The following is a 14534-nucleotide window of genomic DNA, read 5'->3' on the forward strand; positions in this document are numbered from 1 at the left end:
TTCCCTGGACCGGAAACAAGCTTCCGAGGACCGGTTTCTGGCATTCCAGCTGTCTTCAGCCCTGCTTGCTTGAATCCAGTGGTGTGGAGAGCATTGGACTCTCGTCTGAGCATACCCATCCCACTCGGCGTGACAAATGCAAAAACCACAGTTGATGGACAGAATGCAGAACTATGTCATACATTCACCCCAGTACACAGATCTTGGTCTAAATCCATCGTTATTTTGCACTCCACACCACCCCAGTTCAGACATGGCCATATGCAAATCAGTCTGACCCTGTGCCTCATGGGAACAGTCCAGCTCGAACTGCCAAGCCATGCCTTCCCTGGACCAGAAACAAGATTCCGAGGACCGGTTTCTGGCATTCCAGCCATCTTCAGCCCGTCTTGCTGGAATCCAGAGGTGTGGAGAGCATGGGACTCACTTCTGAGCATACCCATCCCACTCGGGTGACAAATGCAAAAACTACTGTTGATGGACAGAATGCAGAACAATGTCGTACATTCACCGCAGTACAGAGATCTGGTCCTAAATCCATTGTTTTTTTGTACTCCACACCGCCCCAGTTCAGACATGGGTATGTGCAAATCAGTCTGACCCTGTGCCTCATGGGAACAGTCCAGCCCGAACTGCCAAGCCAAAGCCTTCCCTGGACCGGAAATAAGCTTCCGAGTGAGGTTCCGTGACGATTGTAAGTGGTGTTTTCGACTCGCACGAATATGGTCGAGTCTGGTATCTATGAACCGCAAATGACGAGTTTAGTAAGTGTGCGCAGTTTCGCTGTGCTAACTTAAACCGTTCGTTTGTTATGTGGGTTTTTCATCTGTACCCACGGGTTTCATCTTAGATACGGCATCCATTTTGTCTCTTGCCCTCAAGTAGCCAGCGAACGGACGCTGTCCGCTTCGCGACCCTGGGACTCCCAAGATATTTGCGGAAGACACATGTCCTTTGTAAGTGTCTTTATGACGAGGGGGATGATACTGTAAGGCAGATGGCCCCGCTCGAGGCTCATCTCGCCGTGCCGGTTTATTGTCTCAGCCGTGCATCTCATTAGGCACGTCCCTTTGATGCCTGTATCTCGTGTTTCCCGATACCTCCCCTTTTACACCCTTTCCGATCTCCCCACTGTCTCCGTCTTCCTCTGCACCTGTCTTTGTTCCTATTTCGATCTGTTTTACTGCCGATTGGAATGTACTAATGTTGGGAAGATGGGTTTTTACAGTTGGGAACCGCCAAATGTTTCCGCACTTATGTTCCGGACCTTATGTGTATCAAAGTGACCAAAGCGACCCCTCTGGGGGATAATGGTGGGAACTGGGTTGTAAACCTTTGTGTACCATGTTGTTCTATGGGTAAAAACTGTATAAAAGGAGCGATCCACAGAACCAATTTGAAGCAGTCTCCCCAAGTTGCACGAGTTGTACTTGTCATGATATCTGTGTTCCCTGCAGCAAATAAACCGTGAATCTTTGACGCCGAAGGAAGTGTCCCGTGTCTCTGTCATTCGTACGCCGGAGCAGGTTACCCACGAAGGTTTCAGGTGTTGTGCCCTGGCACCGCTGGGTCTTAAAGAACCCAGTCCTTCAGTTGGCGCCCAACGTGGGGCTGCATCAGTGGTACCGGTCCAAGCCCGACGATCATGAGGAACTTCGTGTGAAATCTCCGAGGGAAGGTGCACTCCGCTTCATCGATCCTGTTGTCGAAACAAGTGGCCCGAAGACTTTTCCCGCGAAGATTCCCGCCTCCTGACGGCTGCGACGGACTGCTGCCCTGACTGTAGACCTGTTTTGGCGCCTGGCGTAGACCTTGGTATAGCGAGACGATTGACGGGCCTTCCTGGAGACGCCATCGATCTTTGAGTTAAGTATTTGTGGGTCGCTCCCAGAGTTCTTGGTTGTTGACACTTTAGCGAGTGTTTTTGTTGTTAACGCTGTGTGAGTGTTTTTGTCGGTGACACTTTGCTAGCGTACTTTGTTGTGTTGTTTGACGACTGCAGCCGCCAAAAACCGAGGGTTTTGTTTTTTTGCTGGGACTTGGTAAATCCCGTAACCCTTGAAGTTTGTGAAACTCGGCTAGTGTGCAAGATGCCTGGTCGCAGTACTTTGTTTAGTTGTTTCAGACCTTGTGGTACGGATTCCCGACTGGAGGACTCGTGTCCGATACCTCCGGTTGGAACTCCCACGTATGAACTATATAGCAAACATGGGCTAGGCCCGATCACTTTTAATGAATATTGGATCAAATATACGAAGAAAGATGGTGACCTTCGCTGGCCACCACATGGTAGCTTCGAGGCCCCGATCTTAGATAATCTAGAGGTTAAGTTGTTCGCGAAGAAGTCAAGGCCGGCCATGTTTGATGCCTTTCGGTTGTGGCGTAAAGAAGCCCGACAGAAAGAAATCAGACAGACTAAACGTAATCAGAGAGATAGTGCTGGTACCATTGTAAAGAAAGCAGAGCAGTTTCAGCATGATAAGGAGGTTAGGGAAAAGGAAGTGTTTGACAGATTACAGCGTATGACTATAGATAAATGCTATCCTGCTTTGCCTACGGAGTCGGAAAAGAAGGATGAGGCAGTTGAGGATCCTTTGATGTCTTATCTTATGAAATCGCCACCTCCGTACGTACAGGGTACCACAGCCCCTGTGATTCCCCCTGTACCTGTTCCTGCACCTATTCTTCCTTTGCCTGTTCCTCAACCTGCACCCGTCCTTCCGACTGTTCCTGCTCCTTTGTCTGTTGCTATTCCTACTGCTCCTCCGCTTCCACATACTCCTGCTGACGCTACTGCTCCTGCTCTGTTAACCCCTGCTGTTGTTTCTGTTTCTACTCCTTCACTTGTTAGTCCTGTGTCCTATACTTCTCCCTCTACTCGTAGTCGTAATTCTCCCCTTGCGGCTAGCTTCTTTCATTCGCTCGGACCTGTTCTTGGGTCCGCTGGTTCAGATGGTCCTCAGAGACGTAGTCAGCTTCCTGGTAATAGGGAACGTGCTTCGCTATATAATATGGCGATGGGTTGGATGACGCACCCCCTTAGAAATCCACCACGCGTTGTGCTCGACACGTTTTGTCAGTTCAATATACCAACCCAAAGATTTGTGTTCGAGGAAATGTGTAAGGTTCTTCGTGATCAGATATCGGCCGACGCACCTGATGAGGTGCTGACCGCGTTGTCTGATTTACAGCTTCAGTTCTCGACTGGACTGATAGTGGATACTAATGTTCGACGTGCTGTTGAACGATTGCTATCTTTTCGTCCCACGCCCATACCTCAAGCCTTGTTTGTTGAGGATGTCGAAAGACAGCCAGATGAGTCTGGTCAGTATCCTATGCGGGAAGTTCCGCCAGTTTGGATGCCAGGTAACCCCGCAGCTGCTCCTCCGATCTTGCCGTTCTTCCAGAGAGTATGGATACATCTCCCGTGGAAGCGATCAGAGGTGTTACAGGTGAAGCAATCTTTGCCTGACCCTCGCAAAAATCCTGCAGGGTATTACAAAGAATTATCGCAGCTCGTAGATGCTACGATAATGAATCTTGCCGATATCGACATGTTGTTCGGCAATGTCGTACCGCAGCCGGTATGGGCTAAGATTTGCCATGAAAACCATCCAAATGAATTAGGTGGTGCTTGGGCTGCCATTGTAGCGGCAGATGCCGGACAAGTTGGTGGTGCTAAGCCCGACCAGCTGATTACTGATCTTCCCCAAAGAATAATAACATTAATGAAAACTCTTATGCCGGCTATGAGAGTAAATTGGGACAAATTGTCGGCTTGTAAGCAAAAGAAGGACGAGAGTGTTTCCGACTTCTTTACGAGGTTCGAGGAGGCATTCATCGACCATAGTGGCCAGGATATGAGCACTGAGGGTGGTCAAAGGTTGTTCGTGGATAAATTTGTTTCGAACTTATTGCCCGATTTGAGCAATAAATTAAGGAATTCAGAAAGTGCATGGGCCGTTTCTACTTCAGCTCAGATATTGGCTACGGCACAATATTATGAGAACAGAGAGAAAGAAGAGAATGACCGCGCTGATAAAAAGACGAAAGAGCTAAAAACTAAAGTGCTGCTTCAGCAAGCGTATCCTCCACGATCGAATCAGAATAATTCGCAACAAAATAGATCGCAGCCGCAATCGAACCGATCCCAAACTCGTAATGACTCCTCTTCCCAAAGATCCTCGTTAGGATACAACCAATGTGCTTATTGTAGACAAGAGGGTCACATTAAATTCAATTGTCCTGTTTTAAATGAACGTAATAGTGGTAACTCATCTAGAGGAGGTCGTGGTGGTTCGCAGCAGGCACCACGTGGTAGAGGTCGTGGAGCTCAGAATGATCGCTCAGATAATTCATCAAATTCCGATAATTGTTTTGATCAGCGTGGATCGTCGCAAGGACGATCTGCGCAGTACAATGTAGATGATTATTACGTCGATCAGGGAACTGACGACAGTAATTACTAGGACAGCCAAAGACAAGGAGAGGGAGTGGTATCAGTTCCGGTTGATCAGAGAGGGCCTTACGTCGCAGTTGTTACATCGGGCGTCGTTGAGCCTTTTCTGTTGGACATTGGTGCAGCGAAAAGTTCTATTAAGCATTCGAAACTCCCTGGCGCACCTTTGTCCGGCTTAACAAATGTTTCCGTTGGATTCTCTGGCGCCCCTGTTAGCAATCCAGTTTCGCGCCCTTTGCCCCTTAAAATTGGGCCACGTGAGCTAGAAGCTCCGTTGATTTTGACTACGGGTTGTGGTGAAAATCTTTTGGGCCTGGATTTGCTTAAACGTTTGTATGCGACTTTGTATTGTTCTCCTGCGGGTGTGAAGCTTACGTTGGGAGAGAGGGTTGTCTCTCCCATGTACTTGTCCCTCGATAAGCTCCCACCGGAATTGAGTTCTCTTCCTGCGTCTTTGTGGGCAACGGGTCCAAATGATGTGGGCCTACTTGATATCTCCCCATATGTTGTTCAGTTGAAATCTAATGTGCGATTGCCACGTATTCCCCAATATCGTATCTCCCTTGATGGTGAACGAGCACTGTTAGCGATCATTTATGATCTGATCGAGAAAGATGTAATTGAGGAGACTAGGGGAAACGTGTGCAACAGCCCTGTACTGCCCATTCTTAAACGTACTGATCCTTCTAAACCGCCTGTTTATCGCTTTGTTATCGATTTACGGGAGGTGAATAAAATTGTGGTTCCTCAATTCCCCGTTGTGCCTGACATCACGGCGCTACTGACTCTGATTCCAGCTTCTGCATCGTGGTTTTCGGTGATCGACTTGAAAAATGTGTTTTTCAGCATCCCGATTGCCGAGGAGAGCAGAGACCTTTTCGGTTTCTCTCTTGGTGGACGCAGCTTCCGGTTCAAACGCGCTCCTCAGGGCTACTGTGAGAGTCCATCGATTTACAGCCAAGCCTTGAAGGGTCAACTGGATGCGTTTAGGTTGCCGGTCGGTGCGGCCTTAATCCAATACGTCGACGACTTATTGGTGGCTGCTGATACTCAGGACATTTGCAAAATTGCTACGGTGTCGTTGCTGCAACATCTCTGTGAGTTGAATCATAAGGTGTCCCCTTCTAAACTCCAATATTGTTGTCAAGAAGTAACCTATCTAGGTCACTTATTGTCAAAGGAGGGAAGGAGGTTGACCCCAGAGAGAATTGCAGCAATTGCACGCATGGCTGTGCCAAAAACCCAAAGAGATGTGCGTGCCTTTCTAGGTATCACGTCGTACTGCAGGCAATGGATTCCAAATTTTTCATTGCTAGCGAAACCATTAGTGGCTCTTACGTGCAAGGATGTTTCGACTCCTTTACCATGGACGGAAGAATGTCAGAAAAGTTTTTCTGAACTGCGTGATTCATTGTGTTCGGCTCCTGTGTTGGGTACTCCCGACTACAGCAAGCCGTTTACATTATATGTTCACGAGAGAGAAGGTTGTGCTTTGAGTGTCTTAACGCAACCTTTTGGTGGTAAGCAACGTCCATGTGCATATTTTTCCTCGACTTTGGACCCGGTAGCTAGAGCATTGCCGAGTTGTTTACGAGCAACAGCGGCAGCCGCGGTCTCCATACGACAATCAGCAGGACTGGTCATGGATAATATGCTTACGGTGATGGTTCCGCATGCAGTCGACACTCTTTTGAATCGGACGAAAACTCAGCACTTGACGAGTGCAAGGTTGTCTGGATACGAGTTGACGCTGTTGGCAAGCCACATTCAAATAAAACGTTGTAATGTTCTGAACCCGGCAACTTTGTTACCAATTAGCACAGAGTCAGATGTAGTAGCAGAACATGATTGTTACTTGAGGACCGAAGAAGAAACTAAAGGTCGAGTGGACCTTAAAAACACCCCATTGGAAGATCCGGATGGTACATTGTATGTGGATGGGTCATGCTTTAAGTTGCCGAATGGCGATGTGACTACTGCTTATGCTGTTGTAACGTTGAATACTGTTGTTGAGACTGCAAGATTAAATCAGAATTCTGCCCAAGCTGCAGAGCTGATTGCTCTTACTAGAGCGTGTGTGTTAGCGAAAGGGAAACGTGTGAATGTGTTTACCGACAGCCAATATGCATTTGGCGTCGCACATAGTTTTGGACGATTGTGGAGAGAGAGAGGTTTCTTGACGTCGCATGGTACAAAGATTCAGCATGGCCAGCTGGTGAATGATCTTTTGGATGCACTGACGCTGCCTAAGCAAGTAGCGATTGTTAAATGTAGTGCGCATCGTAAGGTGACGGACGATGTTGGTCGTGGTAATGCGTTTGCGGATGAGACTGCTAAGGAGACTGCCCGGAACCTTAGCACTCGAATGTATGTGACGAGTTCGGTTAGGTGGCCTACAGAATCGAGTATGTGTGAGGATACTATCGAGAGTGTGAAAGCAATTCAGAATGAGGCCACCGACACTGAAAAGATGAAGTGGAAAGAAAGTACGGGAAAGTTGGATGCGAATGGTTGTTGGATTGATTTGTCTGATCAGAAAAGATGGATGTTACCGGATGCGTATGTGCTGGCCGTTGTGACAATGGCGCATGGGTTAGCACATATTAGCGCGAAAGGTATTTGCAAATTGTTGTCTCCTGTGTGGAAGAATGATGGTATCACGAAATGTGCTGAACGTCTGGTGAAGAATTGTATGGTATGCATGATGTACAATCCTGGCAAAGGAACCCCAACTCCTCCTGGCAGTTTTGCTCCCCCTTCATGCCCCTTTGAGGTGATTCAATTGGACTTCATCCATATGGAGAGATGCAATAACCTGAAATACGTTTTAGTTGTGGTTTGCGCATTCTCCCGATGGATCGAGGCTTATCCTCTCAAAGACAATACTGCTTTGTCTACTGCAAAAATCCTACTGAAGGAATACTTTCCTCGGTATGGAATGCCTAGAGTTGTGTGGTCAGATAACGGAAGTGAGTTTGTGGGTAGTGTGATGAAGAGTGTGTGTAAGGGCCTTGGAATTAATCAGAAATTCCACAGCGCCAATCATCCCCAGTCAGCTGGTTTGGTTGAAGGGTATAACGGCACCCACAAACTGAAACTAGCGAAGATTCAGGCTACGACTGGTCTTTCGTGGCCTGATGCTTTACCCCTAGCATTACTGTCAACTAGGGCAACTGTACACTCCCGAGTAGGGCTTAGTCCCTATGAAATAGTGTTCGGTCGTCCTGCGAATGTGTGGGGGGTTCCTAGGCCAGGTATTTTCTGTGATCTTGAGTACCCAATGTTGATCGATTATCTTCATGACTTGACTGCTAAACTGAGGTTAATTCACCAACAGGTTCACGAAGCATTGCCGACGCAGACGGAGGGTCCAGGCCACCAGCTCCAGCCCGGAGATTGGGTGGTGACGCGGAACTTTTCGCGCAAGAATAACTTGGACCCGAGGTTTACCGGACCCTATCAGGTCCTCCTTGCCACGAGAACTGCAGTTCGTCTTGAGGGGCGGAAGAATTGGGTGCACGCCACCCACACAAAGAAAGTCCCCATCCCGTTGCCAGCAGACTCGTGGGTGAGGAAAGGCATTGCATCAACTGAAACCGAAGGATTGCCGGCGTTTGTACCTTTTAGCGACGCACAACCTGTCGGAGAATCCTCAGTGCAGCAGAGAGACACTGTTGAACGATTGTCAGAGAAGGACTCAAGACCAAAACATTCAGCTGATCAACAGGACGCTGTCCCTTCAACGGATCCTTTGTTCGACGAACAGACACGTCCTGGGAAAACTCGATACTTTTTACGATCTAGCACTAAAGACTAATAAAAGATCCTGTTCTGTCTTTTGACAACTGCGTTATCCCGTTTTCCGTGATCAGTTTGAACATTCATATCACTGTAATTATTTTGTATATATTCATTGAGTTTCGTTCCTTACACTTTTTGCTTCCACAGCTGAGAGACATTGTTTTTGCATACATATATATATTGTGCATTGAAGGCCGTAGGGCCGCGCGCGTACTTCCTTCTGGATAGTAGGTCTTGACGCTAGGTTAAAGGCCGTCGGTTCCTGGGAACTCCTAGGGATTGACTATTGCTACACAGAACGAAGTGCGTCAAGAAACGTTGCGGACGGTCGTAGGGAATGGCATTTTCGAAGCTGAATGATTTGGAAGGAGCTCAGGCTCATAGATTCAAGCTGCAGCAACTCAGTCGCACCAAATGTTTTATATTCCAACTAGTTGTATTGTTTTTGACTGCTTCTGCATTATTGGCGGGTGGGGTGTATTACACGATGTCTTACTTCTTACCTTCTGCTACACCTACTCCTACTCCTGACCCTAAACTTACCTCCACTGTTTCTCCTCATTCCTTTCATATGTTACCCGAACACGAACAGGCTAGACGTGTAGAATTCCGCAACAATTCCTTTATTCAGCTCCTTCATCAGCATCAGTTAGTGGTTAACACTACTAATTGTTGGGTGTGTGGGTTGATGCCACATACTACGGATAAGGGAATTCCATATCTGGTGTTACCGTATAGTTCCCAAGGGTCTGCTCGAGCATTTCAGACAATGTTTCGAAGCGCACTGGGTTTCCACCCCATTCGAGAACCACGTTCTCCCTACTCTGGTCCTACCTCGTATCAAAAACCTTTGTCGATAGCAATAGAGGATTTAGATAGTGATATCTATGATCCCTCGCTTATTCCCGAGGAAGAGATACAAGCCTATAGGGTCCTAAGTAGAGGCGAATATAGTGTGTTCACCAGTGAAAAGCAGCTTAAAAGCTCGCCTCCGATATGTGTCGTACCCCACATTGGTAATTTATGTCTCATGGGTCGTGGTCGAAGATCGCAAGCCCGACTTGGAGCAAGTGCTTGTACTGAAAATTACATCCTGCCGATGTTCTCGTCCCCTGTGTTTCTGGCTGCCAAGGGTACATACTTTATCTGTCATGATCGTGCATACGCATGGTTGCCCGCTGACTTCATGGGCTCATGCTTCATTGCAAATTTGTTGCCTCCGACGTTCACTGCAGATGCCGATTATCATAAGATTAGAGTTGAGCGAGGCGTAATTAGCGAAGAGGATACTGCCGGTCAAGAGGCAGGAGACTTTTTCAAGGGTTTCCTCCCGTTTTGGGGGCCTATGGTTAATAGTAGGAACCTGAGACAGTTGACTCGAGTGGTAGAATCGACAGCTAATATTACTGCCAGTGCCCTTGGTAATATCACCACAGAACTTCAGGCGGATAGACTTATGACGTTACAAAACCGTATGGTTTTAGATGTCATCTTAGCAGATCGAGGTGGGGTATGTAAGGTGATCCATTCGAGCTGCTGCATTTTCATTCCAGATAACGCTCCAACTGTCTATCAAGCCATCTCGAGGTTGCATAAGATCTCCGAATCCATACACGTGGATGTAGGGGATTGGACGCTACTTGGATGGTTTTGGGGCCTGATGTCGACTTGGGGTTGGAGGATTCTGATGATCATCGGAGTCGTTGTAGTGTTCCTGTTCACCTGTTGCCTTTGTGTGCAGTGTGGTCCTGCCTTATGTGGCCTCTGTGCTACAACGTGTATGAGACAACCACCTGTTACCAAGGGGACTCGGTTGGACAGAGCTATGCTACAGCAACATCTCGATGGTCTAATGAATATCGAATATGATTCCGACTAGTGCTTGCCTACATGAGGGCAAAAGGAGCGTCTGAGGTTCCGTGACGATTGTAAGTGGTGTTTTCGACTCGCACGAATATGGTCGAGTCTGGTATCTATGAACCGCAAATGACGAGTTTAGTAAGTGTGCGCAGTTTCGCTGTGCTAACTTAAACCGTTCGTTTGTTATGTGGGTTTTTCATCTGTACCCACGGGTTTCATCTTAGATACGGCATCCATTTTGTCTCTTGCCCTCAAGTAGCCAGCGAACGGACGCTGTCCGCTTCGCGACCCTGGGACTCCCAAGATATTTGCGGAAGACACATGTCCTTTGTAAGTGTCTTTATGACGAGGGGGATGATACTGTAAGGCAGATGGCCCCGCTCGAGGCTCATCTCGCCGTGCCGGTTTATTGTCTCAGCCGTGCATCTCATTAGGCACGTCCCTTTGATGCCTGTATCTCGTGTTTCCCGATACCTCCCCTTTTACACCCTTTCCGATCTCCCCACTGTCTCCGTCTTCCTCTGCACCTGTCTTTGTTCCTATTTCGATCTGTTTTACTGCCGATTGGAATGTACTAATGTTGGGAAGATGGGTTTTTACAGTTGGGAACCGCCAAATGTTTCCGCACTTATGTTCCGGACCTTATGTGTATCAAAGTGACCAAAGCGACCCCTCTGGGGGATAATGGTGGGAACTGGGTTGTAAACCTTTGTGTACCATGTTGTTCTATGGGTAAAAACTGTATAAAAGGAGCGATCCACAGAACCAATTTGAAGCAGTCTCCCCAAGTTGCACGAGTTGTACTTGTCGTGATATCTGTGTTCCCTGCAGCAAATAAACCTTGAATCTTTGACGCCGAAGGAAGTGTCCCGTGTCTCTGTCATTCGTACGCCGGAGCAGGTTACCCACGAAGGTTTCAGGTGTTGTGCCCTGGCACCGCTGGGTCTTAAAGAACCCAGTCCTTCACGAGGACTGGTTTCTGGCATTCCAGCAGTCTTCAGCCCGGCTTGCTTGAATCCAGTGGTGTGGAGAGCATGGGACTCACGTCTGAGCATACCCATCCCACTCGGGTGACAAATGCAAAAACCACAGTTGATGGACAGAATGCAGAACAATTTCATACATTCACCCCAGTGCAGAGATCTGGGCCTAAATCCATCGTTTTTTTGCACTCCACACCACCCCAGTTCAGACATGGCCATATGCAAATCAGTCTAACCCTGTGCCTCATGGAAACAGTCCAGCTCGAACTGCCAAGCCATGCCTTCCCTGGACCGGAAACAAGCTTCCGAGGACCGGTTTCTGGCATTCCAGCCGTCTTCAGCTCGGCTTGCTTGAATCCAGTGGTGTGAAGAGCATGGGACTCACGTCTGAGCATACCCATCCCACTCGGGGTGACAAATGCAAAAACCACAGTTCATGGCAAATATGCAGAACAATGTCATCATTCGCCCCAGTACAGAAATCTGGGCCTAAATCCATCATTTTTTTGCACTCCACACCACCCCAGTTCAGACATGGTCATATACAAATCAGTCTGACCCTGTGCCTCATGGGAAAAGTCCAGCCCGAACTGCCAAGCCAAAGCCTTCCCTGGACCGGAAACAAGCTTCCGAGGACTGGTTTCTGGCATTCCAGCCGTCTTCAGCCCGGATTGCTTGAATCCAGTGGTGTGGAGAGCATGGGACTCACGTCTGAGCATACCCATCCCACTCGGGGTGACAAATGCAAAAACCACAGTTGATGGACAGAATGCAGAACTATGTCATACGTTCACCCCAGTACAGAGATCTGGGCCTAAATCCATCGTTTTTTTGCACTCCACACCACCCCAGTTCAGACATGGCCATATGCAAATCAGTCTGACACTGTGTCTCATGGGAACAGTCCAGCCCGAACTGCCAAGCCATGCCTTCCTTGGACCGGAAACAAGCTTCCGGGACCGGTTTCTGGCATTCCAGCCGTCTTCAGCCCTGCTTGCTTGAATCCAGTGGTGTGGAGAGCATGGGACTCACGTCTGAGCATACCCATCCCATTTGGGGTGACAAATGCAAAAACCACAGTTGATAGACAGAATGCAGAACAATGTCATGCATTCACCCCAGTACAGAGATCTGGGCCTAAATCCATTGTTTTTTTGCACTCCACACAGCCCCAGTTCAGACATGTCCTCATGCAAATCAGTCTGACTCTGTGCCTCATGGGAACAGTCCAGCCCAAACTGCCAAGCCATGCTTTCCCTGGACCGGAAACAAGCTTCCGAGGACCGGTTTCTGGCATTCCAGCTGTCTTCAGCCCTGCTTGCTTGAATCCAGTGGTGTGGAGAGCATTGGACTCTCGTCTGAGCATACCCATCCCACTCGGCGTGACAAATGCAAAAACCACAGTTGATAGACAGAATGCAGAACTATGTCATACATTCACCCCAGTACACAGATCTTGATCTAAATCCATCGTTATTTTGCACTCCACACCACCCCAGTTCAGACATGGCCATATGCAAATCAGTCTGACCCTGTGCCTCATGGGAACAGTCCAGCTCGAACTGCCAAGCCATGCCTTCCCTGGACCAGAAACAAGCTTCCGAGGACCGGTTTCTGGCATTCCAGCCATCTTCAGCCCGTCTTGCTTGAATCCAGAGGTGTGGAGAGCATGGGACTCACTTCTGAGCATACCCATCCCACTCGGGTGACAAATGCAAAAACCACTGTTGATGGACAGAATGCAGAACAATGTCGTACATTCACCACAGTACAAAGATCTGGTCCTAAATCCATTGTTTTTTTGTACTCCACACCGCCCCAGTTCAGACATGGGTATGTGCAAATCAGTCTGACCCTGTGCCTCATGGGAACAGTCCAGCCCGAACTGCCAAGCCAAAGCCTTCCCTGGACCGGAAATAAGCTTCCGAGGACTGGTTTCTGGCATTCCAGCAGTCTTCAGCCCGGCTTGCTTGAATCCAGTGGTGTGGAGAGCATGGGACTCACGTCTGAGCATACCCATCCCACTCGGGTGACAAATGCAAAAACCACAGTTGATGGACAGAATGCAGAACAATTTCATACATTCACCCCAGTGCAGAGATCTGGGCCTAAATCCATAGTTTTTTTGCACTCCACATCACCTCAGTTCAGTCATGGCCATATGCAAATCAGTCTGACCCTGTGCCTCACGGGAACAGTCCAGCCCGAACTGCCAAGCCATGCCATCCCTGGACCAGAAACAAGCTTCCGAGGACCGGTTTCTGGCATTCCAGCCGTCTTCAGCCCAGCTTGCTTGAATCCAGTGGTGTGGAGAGCATGGGACTCACGTCTGAGCATACCCATCCCACTCGGGGTGACAAAATGCAAAAACCACAGTTGATGGACAGAATGCAGAACAATGTCATACATTCACCCCAGTACAGAGATCTGGGCCTAAATCCATCGTTTTTTTGCACTCCACACCACCCCAGTTCAGACATGGCCATTTGCAAATCAGTCTAACCCTGTGCCTCATGGAAACAGTCCAGCTCGAACTGCCAAGCCATGCCTTCCCTGGACCGGAAACAAGCTTCCGAGGACCGGTTTCTGGCATTCCAGCCGTCTTCAGCTCGGCTTGCTTGAATCCAGTGGTGTGAAGAGCATGGGACTCACGTCTGAGCATACCCATCCCACTCGGGGTGACAAATGCAAAAACCACAGTTCATGGCAAATATGTAGAACAATGTCATCATTCGCCCCAGTACAGAAATCTTGGCCTAAATCCATCATTTTTTTGCACTCCACACCACCCCAGTTCAGACATGGTCATATGCAAATAAGTCTGACCCTGTGCCTCATGGAAACAGTCCAGCCCGAACTGCCAAGCCATGCCTTCCCTGGACTGGAAGTAAGCTTCCGAGGACCGGTTTCTGGCATTCCAGCCGTCTTCAGCCCGGCTTGCTTGAATCCAGTGGTGTGGAGAGCATGGGACTCACGTTTGAGCATACCCATCCCATTCGGGTGACAAATGCAAAAACCAGAGTTGATGGACAGAATGCAGAACAATGTCATACATTCACCCCAGTACAGAGATCTGGGCCTAAATCCTCTGTTTTTTTGCACTCCACACCACACCAGTTCAGACATGGCAATATGCAAATCAGTCTGACCCTGTGCCTCATGGGAACAGTCCTGCCTGAACTACCAAGCCATGCCTTCCCTGGACCGGAAACAAGCTTCCGAGGACCGGTTTCTGGCATTCAAGCCGTCTTCAGCCCGGCTTGCTTGAATCCAGTGGTGTGGAGAGCATGGGACTCACGTCTGAGCATACCCATCCCACTCGGCGTGACAAATGCAAAAACCACAGTTGATGGACAGAATGCAGAACTATGTCATACATTCACCCCAGTACACAGATCTTGGCCTAAATCCATCGTTATTTTGCACTCCAC

The sequence above is a fragment of the Lissotriton vulgaris genome, chromosome 1_1 (genome assembly GCF_964263255.1).
Source record: "Lissotriton vulgaris chromosome 1_1, aLisVul1.2, whole genome shotgun sequence".
NCBI lineage: Eukaryota > Metazoa > Chordata > Amphibia > Caudata > Salamandridae > Lissotriton > Lissotriton vulgaris.